This window comes from Lissotriton helveticus, chromosome 1_1, assembly GCF_964261635.1.
Source record: "Lissotriton helveticus chromosome 1_1, aLisHel1.1, whole genome shotgun sequence".
Classification (NCBI taxonomy): Eukaryota; Metazoa; Chordata; class Amphibia; order Caudata; family Salamandridae; genus Lissotriton; species Lissotriton helveticus.
Window position 1 is genome coordinate 141,270,612 of NC_136057.1, and position 10,399 is coordinate 141,281,010.

Genomic DNA, 10,399 nt, shown 5'->3' on the forward strand with positions numbered 1-10,399 from the left:
TTTTATTCTGTCAGTGGTAGTCAAAATTGCTGGTTTACAAGAATAAATGCTCTTCTGTCCGCATGCAAGGCCCAACACAATCCAAACATCCCAACCTTTCATGATTCAGTACATGAAGGCCTGGCAGGTATGTTGTAAATGGTGTGCGGAGCATGTGCATGGGATACTGATAAACCGCCTCTTATCAATAACCCTTGCTACCACCTGGCCTCGTAATGTGGGGCACGTTAGCCAACAGCACTTTGCATTCCTGGGCTGTTGAGCCGATTTCTACAATGTTACAACTGATGCTAGCTAGAAGACCTCTCTGAAGGGGTTACACATGGCAACTATGACTGTCCACACAGTTGCAGCACCCTCCAAAAATGTAAGTAGTGCAAAACATCCGGAACAAGATCTCGTGTATTCAAGAATGCTGGGATCTAAATCTAGTGCAATTTGGACATTTAAAAGTCCCGTAATGGGCTATCTTATGCTAGAGATGTTACGATTTTTACAATGCATTAAATGAATGATCTCCAGCTGTGTATATGCATGTATTTGTTAAATAGCATCTTGATTTTTTTTTTGTCCGCGCTATAAACCAAATATAGTCCTAGGAATGTATGAGTACGAGGCGATGACCGTATATTACCTAGCAGAGAGAGTGAGTAATGGGAGCCACCACTGTGACTGATATAGAACAGTGTAAAGCACAAAAAGACTGCATAGATGAGAATTCCATAATTCAATTGCACCTACTGCCATTGGGGAGAGGACTTGCACTTATAATGCAATATTCCTCCTTAAAATGAAAAATGTGTTCGAGGCATATGAGCTGTAGATTGTATACTGTAGTATAGATCACCATCTGGTGTTGGGCTTGGAGGTTTGCACTTCGTTATTGTAGACGTTTTGTAGTCACGAGATAGGTGACTCCTCCTTTGATTAGTAGAGCGCATCGACTCCATCTCCAGATTGTTTTTTTCCACCATCGGGTTCGGATGGGACTTGCGCTCTTGCTCGGCACCCTGTTTTCGAAATGTTTTCGACGCGCAATCTATCATCTTCAATGGTATTGTCTCATTTGCGCGCCATGGACGCGTTAACTTTTATTTCTCTACTCTGTTTGTTGACGCCATTGGGGCCCACGGCTAATGGAAAAAACTCCATTTAAAAAATGACTCTGTGTCCGATAACATCACGCCAGGGCAACAAGTGAGTACAAAAGCCCCTACTCCTACCCCACCAGAAAAGCAGAAGGCTCTAGTCAGGACTTGGCCTGTAGACCCTAGTTGAGACCAGACGAAAACTTCTGAAGCCCCGCCTCCGGGCCCAGCTCGAAGAAAAGCCTTCCGGCAGCTCTGGACCGAGCAAGCCCCACATCACTAACCTCAAACCACCTTCGGTGCAGAAATCTGGAATACACCACATTCCAGTCACCCCCAAAAAAGCCTAGGTACCGAGCCCTTCAGCAACAAAAGACCTCGCACAAGGTGAAAGAGCGCATATAAGAGCAATTGAGTACTATCAAGGCCAAAAAGTTGACTACGCCATGGGTGCAACAGTTTAATGAGAAAGGACATGATCCCAGGGACCTAAGATGGACCGTTCTTGAGACGGTGCTGGGTGAAACACACAATGTTGAAACCATATTGGCGAGGAAAGAAGCGAAATTGATTTTTTTTCCTGAACAAGTAGAACGGGAGGGACTGAATGGTTCCATTGAATGGAACAGGATCCGTAAACACTGAGGAGGGTGTGCTTAGTTATGTGTTTGGACATGTTGACATTTTAAGGGCCTGGTCCCCCCCTTCAGACTGTACTGTAACATCAGCAAGTTATGGAGGGAGTATATCAGCGATATTGAGATGTGTGTATGTAGAGGCTACCACTTTAAAATACTTGTTCCCCCACATGCTATGAATATTAGGTATAGTTTAGTGTGTCATGGCATTCCCTCCTTCACACCATAATGGGGCCATAGCCAGTCATGTAGGTAACACACAAATGCGACAGATATATGTGGAGACGTTGGTCTGTTTTCAGGGTTATGTGGACTCTGGATGATATACGGACGTTAGTAGGCTAGTGAAATAGAATGCCTTTGCGGTTAGGGAACTGCATCCAGCATTATAAAAACACCTATCCTCTTATATGCCACCAATATTAATAACTGTTCAAGATGTCGCCGTTTTTAATGGTAGACTGTATTGGAAATTGAAATTTGAATACAGTGTCCTTCGCAATAAATCTGAAGGGATGTAAGAGTGATATGTAAGTACATCATGGGACAAGTCATTAGTGTTGTGTAGACACGATGGTTTTAATGGAGTAAAGAGCCATTTTTATAAACACAAGTGAAGAGCAAAGACAATTTGGTTCTTCTCAGGAGTCCGTTTAAAACTTTATTCTGGCGTTGTTGAGGCTGATTTTCAGTTCTAAGATGGCGTCCGTGTTTACTCAGCCGGATGTGTATGTAGTGGCTGATCTATGGGCGTTTGGAATCACATTACACTGTGCAGCCTGGTCCTTTCATTTAAAACTTTATTTGGTGGACGTTTGAGTTTGTCTCCCGCTCTAAGATGGCTGCCGCATACTAGCGGCAAGATACAGCCCCGGATGTTTACGTGGTTGCCAGCCACACGAGATTGGGCGGGGCTGAGAATACCCTTAAACCGCGGGGCAGTGTTAGCTCATGGTCGGAGCTTCTAACACGCCGGTGGGATGCGGCAGGGGTAAGTAGGCTTTTAGCTTAGAGGTGGACAGGTACGTGCACTATACGTTGAAGGAGTGTGTGGATGATTGCCATGCCCTTAACTGGTATGTGGAGGTGTTGTCATATGTGGAGTTGGTGTATATAGATTCTAGGCATTGAGCTCTGCACCTCACGTAGACTGCAGTGATGTGTGGTGTGGTGTGTGTGAGCAGGGCAGTGGTTTGAAATATTTGCGTATCACGTACTGATGATGGGAAGTTTGATGTTACATGAGAGAATAAGGAAATAACATGTTATGCCTTCTTTACATTTCTGCAGGGGGGGCTAGACATTGGGCAGTCACCCCGAGGACACGTGATCATAGGACGCGTTGTCCATTGTAAAGAGGGTTGCAGGTACGCTGAGGCTTCGCAACCGTTAGGTAAAGATTATGTACATTACATGTAGCAAACTGTGTGCTGAAAACATTGGAATTCATTGTGTCTTCGTGGAAGGCAGATGGATATTACAACTGGCTTCAATTTTGTGTGTTTTTATTGGTACCATCACAGGTTTTAGGTGAATTTTGAGTGAAGCTGAGAATTGGAACCCCTATTAGCCCTGAAGAAGGTGCGAGATGGTTTAGCAACGAAACATGTTGGCAATATAGAATGGATTATGGTTTGGCGGAAACCATTTTTAATTGGGGAAGCTTGCAGCATCTAATAAAATTGTCAGGCCAGCAAGCTTCGCCGGTTTTTAAAGGTGAGAATTATGTTCACTGATTCTCACAGGGGTTCAATGGGCACTTATAAAAATAGTAGGCACTAATGGTTTACTTATATCTAAGTTTTACTATCACTTTTCACCGCATTTACGTTACGGTACTTCCAAAAGGAGAACACACGCTTTTCCTTTCTTTTTTCTACACAGCGCGAGAGAGTGGCCTATGATGATAAGCGGGTAAGCTGGCGAGTACCAGTCAGCAGCCCCCTTGGTGTTAACACTCTTTTTAAAATATCTATTAGTGGGAGGTGGAACCTAGTCTGGATGGGTTTTAAAATAGTGATTGATACACCGTGAAAATCAGAGTAGGGAAAGTAATCACACTCACACTCAAAGTAATTGAGTAGGATATTGAAAACCCTTGTATTGTCGATCTTGTTAAGATTGGGTGTAATTAGGCTGTGGGGTTTTAGGTTTAAACCTATAATAACTGATAAAACCCCACTGAAAGATAAATAGCCCTCACCGGTGAAAACATATAAACACTGAAAAAACACCAGCACAACCACAAACTAAATGCCATTCAGAGAAAGGAAAAAGAGAGTGAGAGTCATTATTTTCTACCTGAAGGTATCAACACAATGTAACTTTGTTATACAAGCTAGCAGTAAGGAAGACTGGCTAACATTATTCTGCTTGAGTTTTGTTCTTTAGGGATGCCATTAAAATATTGTTTCTTCTTCCTAATTTTGTCAGTTTTGTGCCCTTTGGTCTGAAGTAGCAGGGTTTAGTTTCATGTTTTATGTCTAGTTTAATTATTTTATAAACTGTAGAGAATCAGAAAATATCAAACTCGTATGTGATATTTTGGCAGCATTTGATTCTTTCACTGATAGGTAAAATGGCTGGTTTCATAAAAATCTTTCCTAATATGTGTCATCACATTTACCCACAGAGAATGGGTAAAAACCCTTAATACATCAGACCATAGTTTCTAGTGAGTCAGTATTGATAGTAGGTGAATTTCCAACACCTCAGGCTTTAAACATTCAATGCAAGGTATAGTGACAAGTATATATACCACCAAGCATCTGGGATAGTGGTGAAAACATGACACCAGACTTTTGGAAAGCACTCAACTCAGTGTCACTTGTAATGCTCTGCAAAAAAGGTTCTTTCCAAGTTCAACAAAGATTGGAGTGATATTGTTTGTATTTGCAGTGATTCAGCTACGTATATAAAAAAGTTGTGTGATGACCTGTCAAAATTGATACCCGAGCTGAAGTGATTCCCTGTAGGAGATCCTTGCCACTTGTTAGATGGTATGCTGAAAGCATCTTTACCATCTTCAGAGTTAATGAGGGATGCTATTGACTTTTTAGTCCATTCTGGTGCACTGTTTTCTTATGCACAGGAACTAAAACGCAAATATTTATCATTTCGTGCTTTGTGGCATCAAAGAAAGAGTCATCCCAACTGTGTCCCTTAGCTGATGGTTCTCAGCCCATGGGGCTATGAATGCTGAGAGGCCCTTTTCACAGAAGATTACATGGGAAGGAAAGAGCAAGCGCACATGACCCACAGACTCACTGAAGAAGTATTGTATGGTGTACTACAATAAGATTAATTTGCAAAAATCTATTTGGACCTCATATACACTATAAGTACACTGTCTATATACCATGTTCTTTCAGTGCAGAATGCAAGCAATAATAAAAGCAAAACATTCCATAAACACCGGAAAAACACCTTTTCTGTTGTTTTTAGTGGCGCAAAAATGTTTAACAATTTTAACAAAAAAGGAATCCTTTCTGTGTATTCGTCTTTCTGAGGTGACCAACAGGCCTACACATTTGACTCATTTGCTGTTACTTTTAAGTTTAAGCAGTTTTTCAACATAGGTACACCACACTAGAATGTCATTTTAGTTACTCTCAAAGTTTTATTATTTAAAATCTTTTTTTCGTAAAAAACTTTTTTTTAAAGTATAAAAAGAAGAACATATATATTCACAAACTTTATGTCACGCTTTAAGTCATTTAAAAAGTGTGCTCTGTTACACTTATAACTACTATCTAACAATTCCGGGTTACGGTTTCTAGTTCAGAGTCACACTTAGTTCAAACAGTATATTCACATTCAATAAAATCAAACCAATACAATTCATTAATAGTTAATAAGTCCTATTTGTCGACGCGTTTCGGTGCGTAGATTGCATTTGTGGCACCTTCCTCAGGACAGACGAAATTAAAACAAACGTGATAGCTTCTTTCTAAAAAAGGAAAGAATAAATATAATCAATATATTTTCCTAAAGAGAGTTTTTATTCTAGTTGTGGGCTAATTTGCAAGTGGTTGCTTTTGAGTATATTGGGTCCCCTTACTTGAAATTTTAGGGATTTGGGTCCTGGTATTGATCTTTCAGGACTGCTTTGTTCCTATTTGGCGTTACGTTTCTCCTTGGTCGCGCCAAAATCTTATTCTTTTATTCACTTTCTACAAAAAGAAAAGACAAGCAGGGAATTTAAGCTCCATGCTAGAGATAATGGTGTTGGCTGGTGCACCCATATTTCGTAATTTTACTCACTTATAGAGATTTTGTATATCCCTTTAAAATATGGGTGTCTGCCAAAGCTGGTACTGTTTCCCAGTCTGGCCCTCAAGCGATTTGGTGGTATTGCTTTGCCACGTATATTTGGTGATGTTACTGCGCCTATAGACAACACATTGATTAATTCAAGAGTTTTGGCCTACTTGTTTGGGTAGATTTAGTTTAGAGGAGTAATTTAGCTGATACTCACCTGGCAAGTATTACTCAATGCTTACACTCTGGCACTTTCTTTATAACACCCTCTGCAGTGGTGTCTGTCAACCTGTATTTGGAGTGACATAGTAGTGTATTTAAGTATCATCACCCCCACCATGTTCTAAAAACCCTATCCTCTATCCTACTGGGGCAGTTTGGTGTGTCCTACATACCTTGTTAATTTGACAGGTTTGACATAGGTCCAGAGTGCGCCTTTACTTTTTGTTTGGAGCGAGGTCTGTTCTTTTACCTGAAAGATTAATAGATCATCTTAGAATAGAAGCAGCGACGTATTGATATTCAGTCTATGTATTTCATCTGCCGCCTGGACATGGGCATCTGCTGTTTACTTGTCACCCAATGTCTCGCTCTCATAAAACCTTTCATTGTTATTCCTGGGAGTGGGTCCCTTATCCTGCGCCTGTTCTTACAGAGCATTCAGCCCCCATATGTGTTCGTTATTCTCACTGGTGGAAAACGATCCCCGCTCTTAACCTACTGCTTACAGTGGTGCATGGACTATTGCCATCCTGCTCAAAAAGGGCCGCCCCCATCAGTTATTCCATTCCCTGGACTGTTACCGTCCTCCTACTCTGTTAGCGCAGCCCCCGTCTGCTATTCCAACCCTCACACGCTTACCTTCTCATTTGCCGGCACCGAGAAATTCGCTTGCCTGAATATCAATACGTCGCTGCTTCTATTCTAAGATGATCTATTAATCTTTCAGGTAAAAGAACAGACCTCGCTCCAAACAAAAAGTAAAGGCGCACTCTGGACCTATGTCAAACCTGTCAAATTAACAAGGTATGTAGGACACACCAAACTGCCCCAGTAGGATAGAGGATAGGGTTTTTAGAACATGGTGGGGGTGATGATACTTAAATACACTACTATGTCACTCCAAATACAGGTTGACAGACACCACTGCAGAGGGTGTTATAAAGAAAGTGCCAGAGTGTAAGCATTGAGTAATACTTGCCAGGTGAGTATCAGCTAAATTACTCCTCTAAACTAAATCTACCCAAACAAGTAGGCCAAAACTCTTGAATTAATCAATGTGTTGTCTATAGGCGCAGTAACATCACCAAATATACGTGGCAAAGCAATACCACCAAATCGCTTGAGGGCCAGACTGGGAAACAGTACCAGCTTTGGCAGACACCCATATTTTAAAGGGATATACAAAATCTCTATAAGTGAGTAAAATTACGAAATATGGGTGCACCAGCCAACACCATTATCTCTAGCATGGAGCTTAAATTCCCTGCTTGTCTTTTCTTTTTGTAGAAAGTGAATAAAAGAATAAGATTTTGGCGCGACCAAGGAGAAACGTAACGCCAAATAGGAACAAAGCAGTCCTGAAAGATCAATACCAGGACCCAAATCCCTAAAATTTCAAGTAAGGGGACCCAATATACTCAAAAGCAACCACTTGCAAATTAGCCCACAACTAGAATAAAAACTCTCTTTAGGAAAATATATTGATTATATTTATTCTTTCCTTTTTTAGAAAGAAGCTATCACGTTTGTTTTAATTTCGTCTGTCCTGAGGAAGGTGCCACAAATGCAATCTACGCACCGAAACGCGTCGACAAATAGGACTTATTAACTATTAATGAATTGTATTGGTTTGATTTTATTGAATGTGAATATACTGTTTGAACTAAGTGTGACTCTGAACTAGAAACCGTAACCCGGAATTGTTAGATAGTAGTTATAAGTGTAACAGAGCACACTTTTTAAATGACTTAAAGCGTGACATAAAGTTTGTGAATATATATGTTCTTCTTTTTATACTTTAAAAAAAAGTTTTTTACGAAAAAAAGATTTTAAATAATAAAACTTTGAGAGTAACTAAAATGACATTCTAGTGTGGTGTACCTATGTTGAAAAACTGCTTAAACTTAAAAGTAACAGCAAATGAGTCAAATGTGTAGGCCTGTTGGTCACCTCAGAAAGACGAATACACAGAAAGGATTCCTTTTTTGTTAAAATTGTTGATACCCAGTCCTTTCTGGTCCCTGGGAAACTCTCTACCTTTTGAGATGGCAAAAATGTTTAACCACAGATAACTGTTTTTAAGATATTGAAAACACTGAAAAAAAAACACCAGAATTTACCAAAAATAGAAACTGAAAACAGGAAAGCCTAGGTGTAATTAAGTGAGGCCCGTTGTTGTTTATAGCATACCCATCTAAGCCATCACCCCCAGATGACAATATAGGTTTTAGCCAACTTATTGATAGGGCTGCTCAATACCATGGAGTGTCTCTACATTCAGTCCTCAAGGAGGAAGATTTTTTAATGGACACTTTTGCTCAGTCCCATAAAATCATCCACACATTGCCCATGCTTAAAGGGATAATTAAACACGCACCCAACATATTTAAAGACCCTGTCTGGGCCAGGATTCTCAATCCACATATTGAGAAAAAATATAGACGTGCCCCTAAAGATCCCATGTACATCAAGGCGCCCATGTACATCAAGGCGCAGCTCCCATTACACTCCTTGGTAGTCTCCTATGCAAGAAAACAGGCTAATTCCCAAACTTCTGGTGACGCACCACCCCCAGATAAAGAATCTAAACTGCTGGATGCATCAGGCAAACGCATTGCTTCCCAAGCAGCTAATCATTGGAGGATTGCCAATGCACAAGCTCTACTAGCCAGATATGACAGGGCTCACTACGATGAGCTAGAAAACCTTATACAACACTTACCTGACCAATACAAAGCCAATGACCTGGTTCAGGAGGGCAAGTTAATTACAAATGGCTCTATCAAATGTGCCCTTGATGCAGCAGACACTGCAGCTAGATCTGTTAACACGAGTGTCTTACTCCGTAGACATGCATTTCTGCGCATTTCCGGTTTGAAACAGGAAGTGCAAACAACTATTTTAAATCAATCATTTGATCAAGAACACCTCTTTGGGCCAGCTGTAGACACAGCTCTAGAAAAAATGAAGAAAGACACTGACACTGCCAAATCTATGGGAGCATTACAGTTTCAGACTACACTGGGTCATTTTGTCGCTCCTTCTATAGGGGTGGATCCAAAAACATTACACAACTTCTTCCTATAAAACTCCTACACAAACATCTCCCAACAGGGGATATTTTAGGGGTGGTTACAAAGGAAATAAAGAAGGGGGAGCTCGAGGTAACCGAACCTCCCCCACTACCAAACTATGACTTCCCTCCAATTCCTCCGGACCACTCCACTCCGGTCGGAGGAAGTCTATCACAGTTCCTACCTGTCTGGAACAACAGCACCACAGACAAGTGGGTGAGACCAACTATCCAGTATGTTTACTACCTGGAACTCACCTCTACCCCTCCTCACATACCACCCAGACAACGACCAATGACCACAGAACATCTTACACTTCTAAAGCAGGAGGTTCTATCTCTCCTGCAAAAAAATGCAATAGAACCAGTGCCTCCACACCATCAAGGTACAGGGGTTTATTCCCTTAACTTTCTCATTCCAAAGAAGGACGGTAATCTCAGGCCAATACCAGACCTCAGACCCTTAAACCTGTACATACAATCCGACCACTTCCACATGGTAACACTGCAACAAGTTCTTCCACTGCTCCAACAAGGCGATTTCCTTGCCACTTTAGATCTCAAGGACGCCTACTTTCACATTCCTATTCACCCTGCTCACAAGAAATACCTACAGTTTGTAGTGGATGGTCAACACTACCAGTTCAAAGTCCTTGCGTTCGGAGTCACGACAGCGCCCAGAGTCTTTACAAAATGCCTCGCAGTGGTAGCAGCCCACTTAAGAAGACAACACATTCATGTGTTGTCTTACCTGGACGACTGGCTCATAACAGCCAAGTCACACTTAGATTGTCTACAACAAACACACAAGACAATCGAGCTGCTGCACACCTTAGAGTTTACATAAACCTTACCAAGTCACATCTTCAACCGTCCCACACCCAACAGTATCTAGGTGCAACAATAGATCCTTCCAAGGCACTAGCATTGCCCAATCCTGCCACAATTCCCACTGTGCTAGCTCTCATAACAAAATTTCAACCACAAAAATCACTACCAGCTCGAGTTTTTATGCAGCTCATAGGGATGATGGGCTCTTGCATCTTAATTGTCCCTTACGCAAGACTGCAAATGCTTCAGTTACAGGAATGTTTGGCCCATCAGTGGAACCAGGCCGA